Source organism: Gopherus evgoodei, chromosome 4 (assembly GCF_007399415.2).
Source record: "Gopherus evgoodei ecotype Sinaloan lineage chromosome 4, rGopEvg1_v1.p, whole genome shotgun sequence".
Lineage (NCBI taxonomy): Eukaryota > Metazoa > Chordata > Testudines > Testudinidae > Gopherus > Gopherus evgoodei.
In genome coordinates, this window is record NC_044325.1 from 97566914 (window position 1) to 97586932 (window position 20019).

Here is a 20019-nt window from a genome sequence, read left to right on the forward strand (position 1 = left end):
GTGTAATTGCTGGTAAGTATTTGCTTCAGGCTGGGGGGCTGTCTGTAAGGGAGGACAGGTCTGTCTCCCAAGATCTGTGAGAGTGAGGGATCATTTTTCAAGATAGGTTGTAGATCTTTGATGATGCGCTGGAGAGGCTTTAGTTGGGGGGCCTCCAGTTTGCTAGTCACTGATTTGCTTCTTGAATTAAGCATGGCATCATCCTCTAAAAAATTTGAATAGTCCACTGTAATCAATTACTGCTTTTTCCTTGAAGGTAACTAAGTCTGCTCTCACCTTCTCCCTTGGCTGGGTGGGCAGCTCATGCAGTAATAAGTAATACATTCTTTCTGCTGGTGGCTATCACGCGACCGGCAGGCACCACATTCTTTTATCAAGGAGTGAAGTTGTATATTAATTCCTGGTTAGCAAATACACTCTTGAGAACATCTAAGACAGCTGCCAATACCCAGTTGTGAGGCCTGTATTTTTTTGCATCACAGCCTTACCTATAGAGGTGGGGATAACAGCTCTCTCGCCTCGAAATATGATTCCATCCTGCACACTCAGGTCATCTTTCATTTGAAATATGGTTCTGCTTCTATTGGTATTTGGCTAGTATTGCTGTCTTGAATGCCTATAGTTGGATGCTGTCTTGAATGCCTGTAGTGGGATGTCCTTTTCTGCTCCCTCTTTGATTTCCATCAGCTTTGCTGTTGAAACTGAGCCACGTCCAGACTAACCCGCAGCATCGGCGGGTTAAAATCGATTGCTCGGGGATCGATATATCGCGTCTAGTCTGGACACGATGTATCGATCCCCGAGCGCGCTTACATCGATTCCGGAACTCCATCAACCCGAACGGAGTTCCGGAATCGACATGGAGAGCCGCGGACATCGATGCCGCGCCGTCCAGACGGGTGAGTACCTCGATTTTAGAAATTCGACTTCAGCTACATTATTCCCGTAGCTGAAGTTGCGTATCTAAAATCGATTTTAATATCTAGTCTGGACGTGGCCTGAGAGTGTAACATGTTAGTGACTTGATCATCCCGATTCCCTTCCTTCTACCTGCTAATGTATACTTTCTTACCTCGACCGTGTTGCCTACCCAGGCTGTACTGGCCTCTGTGATGTCCCAGCTCCACAGGCTTTCCAGCTCCATGTGTGCTGGATTACATAATGCCACTGAAATTTTCCTTTGTGTTAATTCCACTGTGGAGTCTACTTCCAGTTGCATTGTTCCTTTGAGGCACCTTTCACCTTTGAAAACATCCCCATATGCTTTAAAAATTGTCTCTGTTGCCCATGAGAACTCCCTTTTTGGTTCTTGCATTGCAGCTATAAAACTCTGATGCTGCACCCGGATCAGATCCATGGCCTAGGTGGCTATAATTCCATCAGAGAGGTCTATTGTGCTTACCATCTACCACCCCAAACTTCAGTTGGTGCCATTTGTTGTTTTTTGGATAAGTTACTATGAGGTCACATTTTCCTACAGGCTGCATTATGTTCTCATTCTACATTATTAGATTGTTCCTGCTGCTTGTAATAGGTATTTCAAGTCTGATTCACACTGAGAAATCACCTTGCAGACGATCCCTTTTATTCCGTTGAAATTGCAAAGGGCACTTCTCCATTAACACTGTTGCCATAGGCGTCAACTTTCCCCAGTGCTGGTGGGAGCTTGCGTGCCTGGCCTCGCCCCAACTCCACACCTTCCTGTGGTGTTTAGATGTTGCTTGTAATTATTAGAACTGGGAGCACTGGCTGTTGGGAGTCTGAAAGGACAGGAAACAGGAAGGAGGGGGATGGAATTGAGGAGGCAGAGTGAGAGTTACAGAGGGTGCAGCAGCAGCTTGGTAAAGAGGTTTTCATTTTAAAAATAAAGTCCTGTTGAAGTTTGTTAGTACCTTGTCTGGTTGATACAACACTTCCCCTGCCCTGCCCCCATTCCAACTCCTTCCCCAAATCCCTGCCCGTCTCGCCTCTTCCCCGAGCGTGCCGCGTTCCTCCTCCTCCCTCCCAGCACTTGCTGCGTGAAACAGGTGTTTTGCGGTGGCAAGTGCTGGGAGCTAGGGAGAAAAAGCTGTCTTGTGGTGTGCTAAGGGGAGGAGGCAGAGCAGAGGTGGAGGTGATCTGGGGTGGGGGGGGAGGAGCTGTCAGTGGGTGCAGAGCACCCACCACTTTTTCCCTGTGGGTACTCCAGCCCCAGAGCACCCACGGAGTCAGTGCCTATGACTATTGCGTGCCTGGAGGTTGGTGGTGTTCCTTGTTGCTTTCCTGTCTTGACAAGCATGAACTTGATATGCTTTCAGAGTCAAGGAGAGAGTCAGGATGTCATCACTTCTGTCTGATGTGCTCCCTTTCTCTTGTACAAGTCTGACTGAATTTTTCTGGGACCTTCCTCTGCTTTTGCACACACTGCTCAAATGGTTCAACGTGCCACAGTCCTTCAATGCTGTGCTAGCAGGGCACCTCTTTACCCACTCATACTGTGTCCTACAGTAACTGCAGCTCATAATGGTATGGAACTCTGGCCACCTGCTCTCCTTAGCTGTTGTCTCACTGCATGCACTTCTGAAGGTGTTGGTCCTCCTGGAGCTTTCATTCTTTCTCTTGAGGCCTCTGATGCACGCCGCATGTGTAAGCATCTGTTTAATGCGAGATCACCTTCCCAGAGCAGCTACTCCTGCAGGTGGTGATCCCAGGTACCACAGACTATCTGGTCCCAAACTAAGAAGTCTGTCAGGTCTCCAATGAATTCAGAGTGGCACAGATCTGCTTGCTTTGATCCCCAGTAAGGTAAAGTAACAGCTTTACTTTTCTGCTGTCATCGTCGTCCTGTGGCCAGGTCTGTGTACAACTCAAACACCTCCTTCCACCGGGTATATAGCTGGGCTAGGCTTGTGTCTGTAAAATCCAGGGGCTTCAGACCAAGTTCTGTGGCTTATACTGCCAGCTACTGCACAGCAGAGAACTTGCAACTTAGATGCTGCCACCATGTTTAACTCTTAAAGAGTGGTGCTCAGCACAGGTTAAGCTGATCAAGTGGTGCTTTATTAAACCCTAGGCACTGCTCTGTCCAGATGGCTGTGTTGTTTACATGTAAACTCTTCACTTTCCATTTCCCTGGTCTATCAATCACAATCCCTTTGGGAACATGGGCCCCCTGACTCTAGTTCTACTGATCATGATGCAGGATTTAGGCACCTAAAGATGCAGATCTGTACAAAGTGGAATTTACAAAAGTAGCTATAGGTGTTGGGCATCCAATTCCCATTGAAAGCTAATGGTAGTTTGGTGTCTAGCTTTCTTAGGTTTGTAGAATTCCTTTAGGCACCTAAATCCCTCTGTAAATCTGGTCCTTGACCCATAATATGGTTGTGACCAAAACTTATGGGTGAAGCTAATTTTAGAAATGAAGACACTGCACAATATAATGGACTGTATTGAATGGGATATAGTTTTGGGTCACAAGTTTTATACTTTCTGGTTTAAATATACTCTTGTGCAAGACTGAATCAGTGTAGCAAATGACTATCTCCCACAGATTTCCACGTGCATATAATTAATTAGAAATGGGGTGTGTGCAGTGTTGTCTGTGTTTGTGCTTGTGTTTCTTCAACATTTGTAATACCTCATGGAGTCATTGATGGGGTTGACATAATGAGAAATCCGTATTTCGCAATATTTTAGTTCAAAGCCACAAGGGTCGAAATGCCACGAGAAGGTCAGAGCTCACTTTATTTTTGGAAAAGCATTAATACAAATAAACACACACCCTAAACCCTGTGCACCATCTCTGTTGCTCAAAGCTATTAATGCCTCTGGCTGGGCACATTATATTCGTTCTTCTTAGAAGATGCCCTTGGGAATTAAGAGTAAATTTTTGTCACTGATAAAAACTGAGATCTGATGCATAGCAGGATTATTAGCAGTGTAGAATTAGACACTAATTACATTAATTCAAAGTATGCCAATACTCTTGGGATCCTTCAGTACACATTGTTTTACCAACATGTCATTAAATACACTCATTTTCTATTTTACATGTGTCACAGTATGAATCAGTTTTGTATGAGGATATTTACATTAGTTACAACTTCTGATATAAAATTGCATCTTCATGCAGTGCATGTACATTATATTGTGCTTTCTCTTCATTTTGCCCTTTAGTAGCCATGATATTTCAGTTCCTGGGTGGAGGAAATATTATGAAAACGGCAGATGGCTTGTTGTTTTGGCTCCATCAATAGCTCCCGGAGGCATTAAAAAAGCCAGTGACAACTTTAAACGCAAGCAGAAATGCCAAGATATTTATACAGATTTACCTGACTTTCACTTCTGTCTTTCTCTTTGATATGGTTCCTATGGAACTTGAATGCATGGCTGTAATTAAAAGGGCACCTTAGGCAGGAAGCTTACAGGAATATCCTGTGTGACTTGATAAAAGAGGGAATAGGACATGGACTTTTAAGTATTAGGTTTTAAAAGATTGTTTAAAAAAAATCCTTCTTTTAGAACTATGAAGTGAGCTGCTACAACATAATTAAATATGATGCAGGACTCATTCTGTATTGCGACTGAATAGAGAGCATGTGATTTTTTTGCTTTTTGTTCAAAAGTCTGGGTATTTAGAAATTAAGTTTGGGTATTAAGTGAACTTATGAAAACCCTTCTAGCTAAAAAAATGAAGCTATTGGCTGCAACGGTGCACAAATGAAAATGGTCCCAAAAGCATTGCATGTTTGACATTTTTACTTCTAGGTATTGTGAACTTAATGGCTTCCATTATGGTGTCCTTAAGAAAATATATTTGTATTAGGCCTTATCTTAGAGCCTTCAAAGAAAGTAAAAAGACAAAGTACACTCAGTCACTTTCCTGAACAAAATGGTCCAAGATACTAGCATCACTACATGAAATTAAAAAAATACTTTCTGTAGTGAAATCTGAAGTTAGGTGAACGTTACCTAGGTTTGAATTCTGTTACAAGCCCAGAACTTGGCCTTGGGTCATCAAAAAAGTTCATGAAGTTTTTCAGACCTTTTGATAAACATGCCCCAACATTGAAGTGAATCTATGCTAGTTTATAAACCTGGATCTAAACTGAATGAAAACTCTGGTTTAAATCCCAAACTGGGGAAAATACATTTCCCCCACCCCCATGCAAATGACATGACCTGATATCAAGAAGGAAGTGGGGGACTTTGGGCTGACGTCTCTGAATAGAAACAACATGTCTACCCATAAAAGCAGCAAAGAATCCTGTGGCACCTTATAGACTAACAGACGTTTTGGAGCATGAGCTTTCGGGGTGAATACCCACTTCCTCAGATGCCCACCCACGAAAGCTCATGCTCCAAAACGTCTGTTAGTCTATAAGGTGCCACAGGATTCTTTGCTGCTTTTTCAGATCCAGACTAACACGGCTACCCTCTGATACATGTCTACCCATAGTGTATTTTTGACAAGAATCTGAAAATGTCATATGCATCTACTCGGCAATGAGGAACAAAGCAAACCTTCACCTTACCGAAATGAAAAGCAGAATTTCCCAGATATATTTAAATGAGAGAGAATGAAATTGCTTTTGGAAAATTAATTTCAAGATAGGAGTAATTGCTTGAATTGAATTTTCTCTTTACTGTCGCAAAGGTCCACATTCTGTAAAGATGCAAAGTCAGGAATTCAGTATTTCAAGAACTAATATTATAGGGAAAACAAAGTAGATATGAAAATCTTTTGATGACTAGTCTTATTTCCTGAGATGTATTGCAATTACTCAGACATATAGGAAGAGATGTCTCTTGTTAAAATAAAGCTATCCATAAGGCACCTACCAGACACAACATAATATACTTGCCAGTGTTTCAGAAATAAAACAAAGGCAACTTACAGCATTGAAGTGAGCTTAGGTCTGCTAATGGGGCATTGCCCCTTCTCCATTGAAAGTCAGAAACATTTTCAGTTTTGGTATGTGCTAAAACAGTCAAACCATTCTTAGATTTAAAACCAGAAATAAAGTCAACTGTTGATTACAAATGATTATTTGTGGTGTCTGCTATGCTCTCCCTCCCTCCCCCATTTTCCACCTTCACCGCTGTTCTGCTGCAATTTTCTTCAAACTTTGTAATTATTTTTTCCCCTTTTGACTAGGTAGTATTATAATTATTCATCCTTTTCTCAAAATCTTGTATTTATCATTTTTATTGATAGTATTTTCTCTCCTGTCCCAGTTTCCCTCCCCTATCCAATACTACTCTATTCGATTCTTTCTCCCTTTCATTTCTTCCCTTGCTCCCTGTAATCCTTTTGGGGTGAGGTCACAGTGTAGTTCCTGCTATCTGAGTGTGGATGTGTTCAGAGTTTTTGGAGGGCGAGGTGGTTACTGATTGAATTCACAGTTCTCATTCTCCAAACATAGCTGAATCGGTAGCTCAGTGTAATGAGAAGGGCATCACTTAAGAAATACTGAAGTGTCATTACATCCCAGCATAGCTAGAAATAGGGAGCAAGTGGCATTGCTCAGGAAACTTGTCAATTATTAGTGTGGGTCTTCCTCAGCTGGCTCATTTGAGCTGCCTACAAATATTTAAGTAATTGGAGAGAATAAAGAAAAAAGAAATATCAAGGTTTAATTGTTTCCTTCATCCAAATTACAGTGTGGGAACAGTGCTGGGGGGCAATGTGAGCTAAAAAGTGTATGGAAATAATGCAGTTTGAACTGAGAACCTTAGGACTGAAAGAAATGGCCAATAGTGTTTGTGCTTCCATGTGCCAAAGAAAAGGGAGTTTTTTATCAGGTAACATTGCAGATAGATGCCTTTGAGGCTGCTGCAGTGAACAGCTGAACTGACTAATGAAAGAGAATCTGGAAGGGATGGGGCAAAGAACTTCCGAAATGATGGCTAGGCTGCTGCTCTGCCTTCTCTATCATTTCAGCTGATTCTTGTATTCTATTGGGTGTATGTTTTCTGTATGGCTAGTTATAGAGTAAGAACAGAACTGAGAGACAGCATGGCTTTGCTATTATGAGGAGTCTAACTTCCAGCTGCCCTGGAAGCATAGGAGGTCCAGTAGCATGGGAGAAGTGATTAATGCTGTAGTCTGACACCTTTTCAGTCCCATTGGTTATGGTGCAAACGCTTCTGACTTAGCAAAGTTTCAGGCCATCATCTATATGGTGTGTATTTTGTCATCACCATCTTACAGTAAAGGAAAATAAGTGTGCAAAAGTCACATCTTGTCATCTTTGCTGGCCTTTAAAGGCCTATTTTTTCTGAGTCAGGAAAGCACAGTTACAAGGTATCTATCCTCCGTCGTCTTTATAACATGGCTCCATATTGTAGCATAAATAGGAACTTAAGTGTTCTCTTGCTGGGCTAAAACTGGGGACATGATAAAATCCCTGTCTACATTGGAAAATATAAGTGTTGGAACTAGGTCCCCTGACTCAACCATAATAGCCTGGCACTTGGTGCCCATTTATACTATAGAAAAACTACCTATTTTTATTTTAAGGACGTTGGGTGATGAGGGGGAATTCACCACAATTTGGGGGGAAAAAGATTTTAGTGTCCAGTAAAGCTAGCTGAATGTTCTTCAAATGAATTGTTTGACACACATTGCTGACAGCCAGTCAATAATTTATTCAATTGATAAATGGTATGATTGTTGAAAAATGGATTTGAATATTTCTTTTCGAGACTCAGCTGCTTGTCGTATCTTTGTTTTCCTAGCTACACTCCTGCATGTGATTGGTCAAAAAGGACAGGCCACTCTGTCCTAGTAAATGTCGTGACTCAAATGATGAAGGTGCTATAATAGTGCTTCCTTAAAGTTTTGTGTATATAGACTTGCAATCTAAACTTGGTGTTAATTGAATTCAGATTGCTTAAATGTAAAAAATAAATACTGTAATTAGAAAAGAGCTAAAGGACGTGATTAGTTATTTTATTTATTGAATTATTTTCTGTTGTTTTTCATGAATACTTGACTGGTTATCCCCAGATTTATATAAAACTTTACAAATGAAGCTTTCAGTCTTCATCTGATTGAATTTGATATATTAAAAGTTTATATTTTTAATATTGTAAAGCTCATCACTCAAACTCCTTCTTGGCCTAGCTGAGCATCCTGAATACTTATGTTACTTTAAAGACTAAAATGTTGTTTTCTCATGCTTACCTGGTTGCCCTCTCTCAGTGGGACTGAGGGACTTGGGCTGCCTGTAACCATCCCTGTCCATCAGTCCCTTTGGCCACCACACTGTGGCCATCAAAAGTACATAGCTTCTGCAGTTTGGGTGTGAATAAGGACCTTCCAGGTAGCCTACAAAGGACAAATAAGACACATACTTCTAGGAAAGCATAACATGACATAAATATTTCCCCAACCTGTAGGAGGCTGTATATTTGTCATTAAAACTTTAAATTGAGTTTGGCTGCCTTTCTAAAGGACATGCTATAGTTTGACCACAAGTTATTGGTGTCATGGTATATTTCCCCAATCTGAACCTTAGAGTCCAAAAAATTGGGGTACCAGCATGAATTCCTCTAAGCTTAATTACCTGCTTAGATTTGATACCCTGCCACCAACCAGGAATTTCAGTGCCTGGTACACTTTTGTCTCCCCAATACCTTGCCCGGGGACCCCCAAGACCCAGACTCTCTGGATCTTAACACACGGAAAGTAAATCCTTTCTCTCACTGTTGCCTCTCCCAGGCTTCCCCTCCCTGGATTACCCTGGAAGATCACTGTGATACAAACTCCTTGAATCACAACACAGAGAAATCAGGTTTGTTTCCCTGCCCTTCTCTCACCAATTCCCTGGTAAATACAGACTCAATTTCCTTGAGCCTCAACAAGGGGAAAAAATCAAACAGGTTTTAAAAAGCAATACTTTTAATAAAAAGAAAAAAAGTAAGTTACAGGATCTTTCAGCTTATAGACACTAGATAGAAGCCTCCCCCCAGCAAAATATAATTTAAAATACTTCCAGCAAACTACACGTTTGCAAATACAGAAAACAATTAAGACTATAACTGCCTCTTCTACTTAATACTCACTATTCTGAATATATAAGAGACTGTAGCAGGGAGATTGGCAAGAAACCTGGTTGCACGTCTAGTCCTTTTCAGGACCCAGAGAGAACAAAGCAAAACCCAAAAAACACAAACAAAGGCTTCCCTCCACCGAGATTTGAAAGTATCTTGTTTTCTGATTGGTCCTCTGGTCAGGTGTTTTTGGTTCCCTGTTTGTTAACCCTTTACAGGTAAAAGAGACATTAACCCTTAACTATCTGTTTATGACAATTGGGTTTGACAGTGTTCACTTACTTAGGAAGGAACAATAATTCCTTCCACTGCAGGAATAACTGGATGACACTCCAAGGCCTGTGTTATATAGGAGGTTAGACTAGATGAACATAGTAATACCTCTTTGTTCTTTAAATGTATGAATACCAAAATATGATGAACCCCCCTTTCCTGACCCTCCACGCTACTCCCAATGGGAACTCTTTATCCCCAAAAGATAATTTTCAAACATGCAGCTTCCACCTGAAACTTAGGCACTCTCACCCCAATGGGGGGATGAAGGGGTAGGTGAAATGCTAGCATTCAGACACCTTAGCCCTTATTAGCCCTGAGGCTATGGTGGTGGCGAAACCCGAAAAGGGAACTTGAGAAAGAGGTGCAAAGGGAAATAGTCCTTTCCACATGGAAAACCACACCACAGCATATATTGCCCTCTTGATGGAGACGCCCATTTCTTGTTACCTTATGTAACAACCAAACTTCTTTCCCTCTAAAAACACACAATTTCATCCTTCCCACTTTTCCATTAACATAGAATAGCAGTTGAAGATTTACAACTCCAAATTACTGACCATCTCAGGCCCAGAAGTACAACAAGCAAGGAAATAAAACATCACTCAAGACCTATGCTTTTACTGGGTCCTACATTGTGGCCAACCACTATTTCTCTCTGTAGGGTTTAGAAAACAGGCCATCTTGTGTACATGGATGTTGCATGCTCTTTGGAGCAGCATCAGATTTTACAAATGTTCCTAATGAGAAATCTGCTGGCTGAGTGGCTGTTCCCTATCTCTGATCTCTCTGCTGGACATGCTCCTTGAAGTCCCAGCTAAACAGGTTTCATATGGAGACGCTTAGGTAAGCCTTGGGCAACAGAGTGTAATATTTGAGCCCAAGAGATTCCGTATATTTAGAGTTTTATTTTGCTTTAAAGTTTGATGATTTTCCAATTTTTTATGTTGACCTGGTTTTGGACTTTTAGGAAAAGGTTCTTTTAAAAACAACAGTTGTTCCCATTTCTGATGTAAATCTTGTACATACGTTACAGAATTTCAGAACATGCTCTATGAATTCCTAGTTTGAGCTGAATTGTGTATCCAGATTTTATATCAAACCCCAAAGGTGCTTAATGTATCCCAAGATGCATCTCAAAGTGGATCAGACATGACTTCCAAATCATATTATCTGTGGTAACTGCCTCTTAGAATTTATCAGCTGTAAACCTATGTAGGTTTTCTGATAAATCGCCTGTTTCAATTCAGTTTTTTCATATGATAGTTACTAATAGTGTTGGAAAAGGAACTAGATTTAGGTCAGATGTAAAAATTCAATGTAGTCTTCCTGTTAGCTGTCCAAATTGACACAGCATGTCCATCCTCTGACAACCCTAAATATGCATAGATAAAAATGAGGCCACACATCTTCCAGGCTAGCCTGAAATGCTAGAAATTAGTTTTTATTGTATTGATCTCATAGATAGGAGTTTCGTGTACTGAATAATTATTTCAGGATGGATATATATAATATGAATGCATGTTGAATGATGCCTTCCTCTTAACACCTAGAAAATCATGATTTTAAAGAGTTGAGGTGGTAAATCTGCTTGCATATTTGTGAAAAAGTACAGACAAGGCAAGGATGTATAAAATATATCTGTAAAGCAATAGGTACATCACAGGATATGTTTTTGAAGTGAATCTTAGCTAGACATATTGCAGAACTCCATATATGCTTAGCTTTAAATGCATAGCTTTGAGCGGTGGTCAAGGGGACAACCCTTTTTTTGAAAGTTAACATGCACCCCAGAAATGATGAGGTCCAGCACTTCAAGCAAATCAAAGTCAGTGAAACTTCTAAATAAATGTAACATCATATTCAGGACAAAAATCACTTAGCATGAAATGTCCTATATACAATTATTTCTTATGTGTAGCTCCATATGAGTCTGAACATTTTCCCTTAATCCCAACAGTAATTCATTCTCTTTGGTCTAAATAAATAAAAGGAGAATAATAGCATTTTTTAGAGATTACAAACAATTCCCAACTTCTTTGGTCTGACTTTTGTTTCTTGGACATTTGAAAAAAAACAAAACCAAAAACTTTTCAAGGAAAAAAACCTAAAACAAATAAATTATAGAGCAGTCAATGAGAAACTTAAATTAATACAAAGATCATCAACATTAGGACATAAGGACAAATTAATACAAAAATCATCAACATCAGGACATTGGGATATACACATGTCTCTCCACCCCCACCCCTTTTTCTGGAATAGGAGTTGGCCCATCACAAGATAGATAATGGGATTAGCATATACTAGTTACAGATGTCATCTTCAAAATGCTTTTTTCAGTAAAAACATAAAGCTGGAAAGCCATACTATATCACATGTGCATCAGTATGACACCTAATTTTAGTATACTTTCACATAAAGTTACTTTCTCCATTAAATCTGCATTTGACAGTTCTTTCCTCCAACTATTCTGAATACCCTGGAGATGTTAGATTTCCAGTTTTGTTACCCAATATCTTAGTGCTTGATGGCAGATTTAATTCATCTTCCCATTCCAGTATACAGATTTTTGTAGAGGTGTGTATCTTGGAATTCAAAATTGTGAAAATGCCTTTGCATATGTTTCTCTAGTATTCTTGTAACTAGTAGCAAAATATTCTAGCTCTTTGTAAGATATGTTAGCACTTTGGGCAGGAACCATCCTTTTATTGTGTGTTTGTACCATGCCTAGCCATCACAAAACAAATTAATATTATCTCTGTGTATGTTCCAGAACATAATCTTTAACAGATTTTACTGGATACTTAAGTGTATAAAGCAGATTGCACTAACCACAGTAAATGCTAGAGATACTGCTAACCGGCAGCTGGTCTGCCCCATATCTCTAGCATTTGCTATGGTTAGAGAAAACTGCTCTATGTAATATGCATTAAACACATGGGTTTCCAGTAAAATCTGGCGAAGAGTTGTTCCAGAGGAACCATAAAAATTGGATATGCTGCAATTTTGAATTTCTGCCAGTTTTCTTCCCAGTCTTTCTGGAGATGAGATAAGTAATTGAGCTTCTTGATTATCTTTTGTGTCCGGTCTCAGTGAGTACATAATCAAGCCAGTTGTATCTATTATTTGCAAGGTATCCTTCATTACCAAACTTCTTAAGAAAATCCTATAACAAATACGTTTGTTGGTTTTTCCACATGTTGCCTAATTTCTCTTGTATAATTTACTTCTATTCAAAAGTATTGTGTGTTGGAAATTGGTTGCAATTTGTTTAGAAAATAGAAGTAGCAATTAGATAGGATTTAAAAAGCAAAGAAATAAAACAATCTGTAGAAATAATTTGAAATTTCAGATGTCCCATATGGGACCGAATACAATCAATTTGAGTTGGTGAGTGTCTGAACCTGAAACAGAAGGTACATATCTGGAAGACCCTTTTCCTTCATGGTCTCTTTATTATCCCGTATGTGTGAAAGACATGCTTGGTTAGCATTTAAAGAGAGGGGGAGAAAACCTCAGAGGTAACATTCCCATTAAGTATGAGAGTTTGAGTCTTACATTATCTTTGTAATTTCAGTGAAATGTAAGAAGACAATGAATCTGTTGCCAGCATGCAATATGTTTAGAAATGGGATTCAAAATAAAGAAGTTAAAACACAGCTTTACTCCCTAAATGCTGTCTGTATATTGGCAATGGAGAAGTATTGATACTGAATGGCATTTGGTCTCTTGAATACATCACTGAATTAGATGTGTTTCATTTAACCATCTATCCAGCCACGCATTCAGATTTCATGCGAAGGTCAAGGAGTGGAGGTAAGGATGTGGATGGATTCTTAAGCATGAAAATATTGTCAGAACACATGTGTAATAAGTATTTATGCCATTCTCAGTCAGTTTCATCTTGTTTTGGGTCCCTTTTTGACAAGGATTTTTCTGTGTAACTGGGTGGTCTTGGCCTTTTAGTTTTTGTGATAGAGATGAAATGCCATCACCTACCTGTATCTATTAATATTCTAATATCTGTGTAGTATATCTGCATCTCCTCACATCTCATTGTGAAACAATCATCTGTATATTTCAGCATTGGCTTTAAAAGGGCAATATATCCAATTGCTGATGTTACAGCATCCATCAATCAGTGTTTTTAGCTGTGCAGCACAGTGAGTTTCCATTTTCATATGCAGTGCTTTCTAGTGGCCCTCACTGCAAGTAGTTAGTAACAAATCAACCCAGTATCTATGTCCTGTGAGGGTGCTTATTGGTTCCTGAAATCTGTAGTAAGAAGCTACTCGAGAGGGCTGAGGAAAGCTGCTGGGAGGAATTCCACACTGAAGCACAGAAAGAAACAGAATAGTCTTAATAATAGTATTGTTTTCTTTATACTAATGAAGTTCCTTGTTCAGTGTTAAAGAAAATGACTGATTCTTTGCCATTATCACATGACCTACTCCTCTTGTGAAGTATGTACATTTCTTCTGAATAGCCTTACACCAATCTAATGGAATGAAACAGCAAGCTGCAATTAAAAAATATTAAACCTTCTTCTAGAACAGGAATAGCAGGCTTGAAATGTTCAATTTAAATGAAGTTCTGACATAGGCAGTCACATAAAATAATATAAGCAAACTCAACAAAACAGTGCTAAAGCCCTATTATTAACATCCACATCACTGTATGAGAGTGACATATGGTGAGCTGCAAATAGCATCACAGGGGTAGGAAGCAGTGTGGGAAATGAAGGGCTTCACAAGGTGTAATTTTGTAGCTACATCAAACCAGTTCAAGCCTGCTGTTAGATCACTGCGAGATAAATGTGGAAGTTAAAAGTTACGGTACCTGCAAATCTGTCCTTTGAATTATTGGGTATATGGGATGCTGGGCCTTGCATCCATTACGACTTGCAAGAGAGTTGGTGCTGCAAACTGAACTAGCAAGCAGGGTCAGAGGCCCTAGACTTTTCTGAAATAATCCTGTTTTCTAGCTACAGCTGAATCATTGCTTATTGTAGACTGGATGGTGGAGATAGAGAGAGAGAGAAGATGAAGACAGGTTTCAGAGTGGTAGCCGTGTTAATCTGTATCAGCAAAAAGAACGAGGAGTACTTGTCGCACCTTAGAGACTAACAAATGTATTTGAGCATAAGCTTTCGTGGGCTAAACCCCACTTCATCGGCGGCGTGCAGTGGAAAATACAATAGGAAGATATATATCTCACACACGCGCACACACACACACAGAGGACATGAAAAAATGGGTGTTGCCATACTAACTATAATGAGAGTAATCCAGTTAAGGTGGGCTATTAGCAGGAGAAAAAAAACGTTTGTACTGATAATCAGGATGGTCCATTTCCAACAGTTGACAGGAAGGTGTGAGTAACAGTAGGGGAAAAATAGTATGGAGAAATAGGTTTTACTTTGTGTAATGACTCATCCACTCCCAGTCTTTATTCAAGCCTAATTTAATGGTATCCAGTTTGCAAATTAATTCAAATTCTTCAGTTTCTCGTTGGAGTTTTTTTTATTGGAGTATTGCGACTTTGAGGTCTGTAATCGAGTGACCAGATTAATAAATATAGTGACTCCTAACTAAGACTGTGAAAATCACAATTTTTGTTTTACAGAGTTACCCACAAACTTTTTTTTGCCATTTTGTTCAGCCTGAATTTGAATGCTGTCATATTTCACTTTATTCTGAATGTAAAAGGACACATCTCTTGGCTTCTTTCTTTTTTAATTTTTAAATAAAGAAAACAGATTTTTTTATAAATAGAGGTGATACATTTGAAAAAAGTAAATATTTAATATAGATTGTCATTTTCATTTTTAAATATTTTTTTAGGAAAGAGTTAGTTCTAGATATATAGTGTGAGTACTTTCTTCTGGTCAGGAATGAGGTTCTCTTTCACTTGCCCTGGTCAAAGTCAACTCATACAGTTGAGATGTGACAAATCAGAAACCTAATTCTCCTCACCCCTTTTACACTCTTCTCTTGCCTTTGTGTATTAAGCCTTCTATATATACTTTTGACCAAAAAGGCTCAGTATATCTCGAGATGGGATATGGATAATATTTTATGACTCAATTCAATGAGGCACTTAAGCATCTGCTTAATTTTAAGCACATGAGTCTTTGGTCCTGTTAGTTGATTGGGCTAGTCACATACTCAAGTGCCTTGCTGAATCAGGGCCTCAAAGTGCAATGCCTGTATAATGCTTCAAGCTGGTTGAACGATAGAATAGATTTGTGAATATATTTGCTAATAGCTTGAATTTGATTCACTGCTAGACATAGGCCCTATAATTCATACTCATTCTGTTTATGTAATTGGCTGTTGCTGTTCTTGAAAATGTTGCTGAATCCTGAAAGTACAGTGGGCTCATCATAAGTTAAATTTTAGCCAGCCAGGGATCAGAAACAATACCATATGACCAACCCTACACCATGAATAGCAAATGGTTTGAAAACACCACAGTCTGAAAATTAGTCATCCAAACCAGTTGGTGAATGTTTGAGTACTGAACATTTTTGCAGCCATTGGCTTGGGAATGATTCATGAACCCTGCCCAAAAACTAAAGTGTATTGAATTTTTTGGCTCAATGAATACTGTTCAACAGACTCTCATTTCTTTTAGTGTGCTATATTTGCATGTCTCTGCTATAAACCAGTAACCACTCACTTTAAGAAAATGTTTTATGTATTGCATGTAATTTATATAAATCAAAGCTTTTAAAATGTTGCAAATATATATATGTGAAGTTCTCTTTATCTCACAAATGACAGGGATACCCACTGCAAATTAATAAATTATGTGAGTTAACAAGTAATGCAAGTGAACAAATAAGGGTAATACGATGCAAAATGTAATTTGTTCATTTTTTAATAATTATAGTTTAGCTTTAATTTTTTATTATGCTTAATTATTGCTAGTACTTATACTAGGATAGTAAATGTACTGTAGTATATTTTGTGAAGGTAATGGTTAGCTATGTAAGATCCCAGTAGAGCTTTCTGCTATGAGAGGTTGCGAGAAGACTGCAGTTTTTGATGTGAATTTCATAAAATGGTTGGATGAACAAAATGTAGATTAGTGCAATTTTTTTGCATACGGCGAATATATTGGTTTTTGAGAGATGGGTGCTCGCCAAACTACCAGACCCAAACAGAAATATCTCTACTAAGATGTCCCTATAAGAGCACTTGTATTGTAACCTGATAAGTTAGTCCAATGTACAACCTGTTAGAGCAAACTGCTAATAAAACAGGATTAACCCTGCATCTGGGTTTACTCCTATAAGACACTACTCTAAATTTGCAGGAGGGAAGGAGGAGGACTGAAATATGAACCCAGATACAGACCCAGTTTCTGTAGCTGGCACCCTACTCCATAGTGGGCCAACTTAAAATGGCGGCTCCAAACACCCCGGAACTTTGGGGGATGAAGAAATGGGTTGGGAAATGGGAGTAGTTGCAGCTATAGACGTATAGGATACTAATTTCCCACATGGGTCCTGCAAACTTAGGATCAGATTGTGCCACTCTTAGGTTGTGAGTAGTCCCATTGATTAAGGCACTCTTCAATGTGAGTGAGGTACTCTTCAGTGGGAGTAAAGGTGGCAGAATTTGTCCCTTAGAGCTCTATTCAGTCCAAATACTTTTAAGTGTTTCTTATTCAGGAACCAGCCTGGTTAACGCAAGGTTTTCTAACCACATATTTTTTCCCTTTTGACTTCCCTTTATTGTCTCTGGCCTCAGAGTTGGTTTGTGGGGTGGTTCTGCAGGTGCCTAGCAGCAGAACAGAGTTCAGCAAACTTCTGAGGCCTAGCTGATTTTTTTTGTTTGTTTTCTTTTTAAGTCAATGAGGTACAAAAGTCTGTTTTGCATTTAGAACCTTAAATAGTACTTTAACTCTGCTCAAATGTTGTCCTGCCAAACTTCTGTGTGGTTTAGGGATGCCAGTGATGTTAAGCAACTGCTCATTCCCTCCACTGAAACCAATCGTAAATTCTCACTTTAAAAATGCCTTTGCTAATGCAAACAAAACAAATCCTTAGCTTCTAAGAATAGCACTGTAGGAGGAGCAGTGGATGTAAAGCAGCAATTTCTTTTTAGGAGAACAGTGAGGGCAGTGCTGTCATTAACTTTGGGGTCAGCAGAACTCAGGCTTGAGCTGAAAACTTATTCTATACATGACAGTGCTTGTTAGAATGAGCATTTTTTGCCTGCACCACATAATTTCAGTACTGTCATCCACTAAAGAACAATTTCCCAATCATTTCAAGCAGCTGTTTGCCAACCTCGTGACTACTGTGATGTTTGGGGTTTTGTGAGTGCACGACCACAGGCAGTGGACCATTGGGATAACACTGAGAGATGTGTGTGTGTGTGTATGTGTGTTAGGGTTATACTGAGGTGTATGTGTGGTTGTACACACTGCAGCCCTCAACTGGATCACCTATTGGAGCTGCTCCTTTAACCCACTACTCCAGAGTGGGCAAACTATGGCCCGCGGGCTGGATCCGGCCCCTCTGGGCTTTGGAGCAGGATTGCCTGCCGTGGGCCCCACGCTGCTCTCAGAAGTGGCCGGCACCACTTCCCTGCGACCTCTGGGCTGGGGGGCAGAGGGCTCCAGTGTTGCCCTTGGCTTCAGGCTCAGCCCCCCGCAGCTCCCATTGGCTGGGAACAGGGAATTGTGGCACGTGGGAGCTTCAGGAGAGGTACCTGGAGGCGCGGCAAGGGCAGCACATGTGGAGCCCTCCACTCCACCTGCCCCAGGGGCTGCAGTGCTTCCTGGAGCGGCGCAGGGCTGGGGACAAGGCAGGCAGGGAGCCTGTCCTGGCTCTGGTGCGTGCCACTGCCACCCTGGAGCTACTTTAGGTAAGCGCGACTGGGCTGGAGCCTGAACCCCTTCTGCATCCCACTCCCCAACTCCCTGCCCTAAGCCCTCTGCCTGCACCTCACACCCCTCTTGCACCCCAACCCCCTGCCCGGGCCCTGCATATAATTACCCCACCCAGATGTGGCCCTCCACCCAAAAAGTTTGCCCACCCCTGCACTAGTCAGAGACCTCTATTTTTTGCATTTGAAAGTTGTGCATTCACATCTGGTTGCTGTATGAAAGTATTCTGTCACTGTAGTATAATCAATGCCTCCTAGGCCGCGCTGTATCTAGTGGTTTTTAAACTCTGGTGCAACCAGTAATAAATTGAAATTTGAACATTCATCAGCCTGATTCTGACGTAAGTAGCTCCATTCTAAATTAGGATTAACTCCACTCTGGTAACTTGAGTGATACCAGTGTAGAACACAGGTGAGATCAGAATTGGACCGTTATAACATGTAATGTTTAAAACATTTGACCAGAGACTACTGCACTCTGGATCATACGATCTTTTATGGTTACATGTCCACTGCTCAGTAGGACCCAATAGTGTACTGTGGGTTAATATTTTGCCCTTATTATTGTTACATATTCAGAAGCTTGCTTTTATTCTCCATACAAATAGTGCCCACAAACTATGCGCAAGAAGTACTAACAGGCATTTGAGCAATGTGTGCATCCTGTTCTAACAATAGCAAGTTTGCTGTTTGTAGCACAATCCACAATAAACTATTTAAGTGTCTGCATTACCTTGCATTATACTACCTTCAGGTTGAGTTGAAGTGTAAGCTCTTTGGGGTAGGGACTGTCATCTTTGTTCTTTGATGCACCAAACACACACTCAGCGTTCAATAAGTAATATGGTAGTAAATTATCTCACGTGCTATCCATTGTCATGCAAGGGAGAGGGCAAAATTCTGCCTTAGCTATATGCATACAGTACCCATTGCATATCTAAGGGCAGATCTTGGTGTGGAGTTAAGAACTTTTAATGCTGTTTCTGGATTTAGCCAATTTGGGGTGCTCAAGTACAGCTGACCTCTGGAATGTCACCTTGATCAGGACAACTCTTTTTTTCCTATTCTCATTAGTATATCAAATTAGCAGTTCTAATGAATAATTTAAGCAACTGTGCACCGAGTCAAAGCATGGGTTGTAGCTGCAATTTTGGTAATAAAGTACTTAATATTACTACTCATAACTGAACACATCAATAAAACTTGCATCTTATCTCAATTAATAGGCATTATTTTATTGAGTCAGCGAGGCTTTCAGAAGTGCATCTTTGGGAGCAGGCCTGTGTTTCATTGCACCTACGGAACAATAAAGTGTTAGCAGATTTACTGTCCATGTATGAAAACTAACGAACCTCTTAAAGGCATGCCATAAAAATGGTACTTTTTTTGTGCATCACAGGGATAGCTTGGAAAAGGAGGAAATTTGATCAGAAAAAATATATAGAAGTAGCTTTATAAAAGCAAATGGAAAACAGATGAGCAACCCGCAACAGATGAGTATAATGTAGAGTTCTCAAACTTTGCTATAGTGAGTCTCCCTAAGCTATGGGGACAAAAAACAGCAATCCAATTTCGCCTCTGCATAGTTTACTAAGACAACATAAAACGGAAAATCCTATCCTTTAAAGGAATGAGTAATAAAACAGAGGGCCTTGTATCAGTGCAGTTATTATGAGAATATGAGAGTCAAAAGTGTTGTTTTGCAGCTCTGTTCAAAAAGAGTACAGATCTCAGCATCCAAAATAAAACTGTTGAGACTCACTGTAGAAGTGACATAAGGGGTGGTCCTGGCATGTGTGTCTGG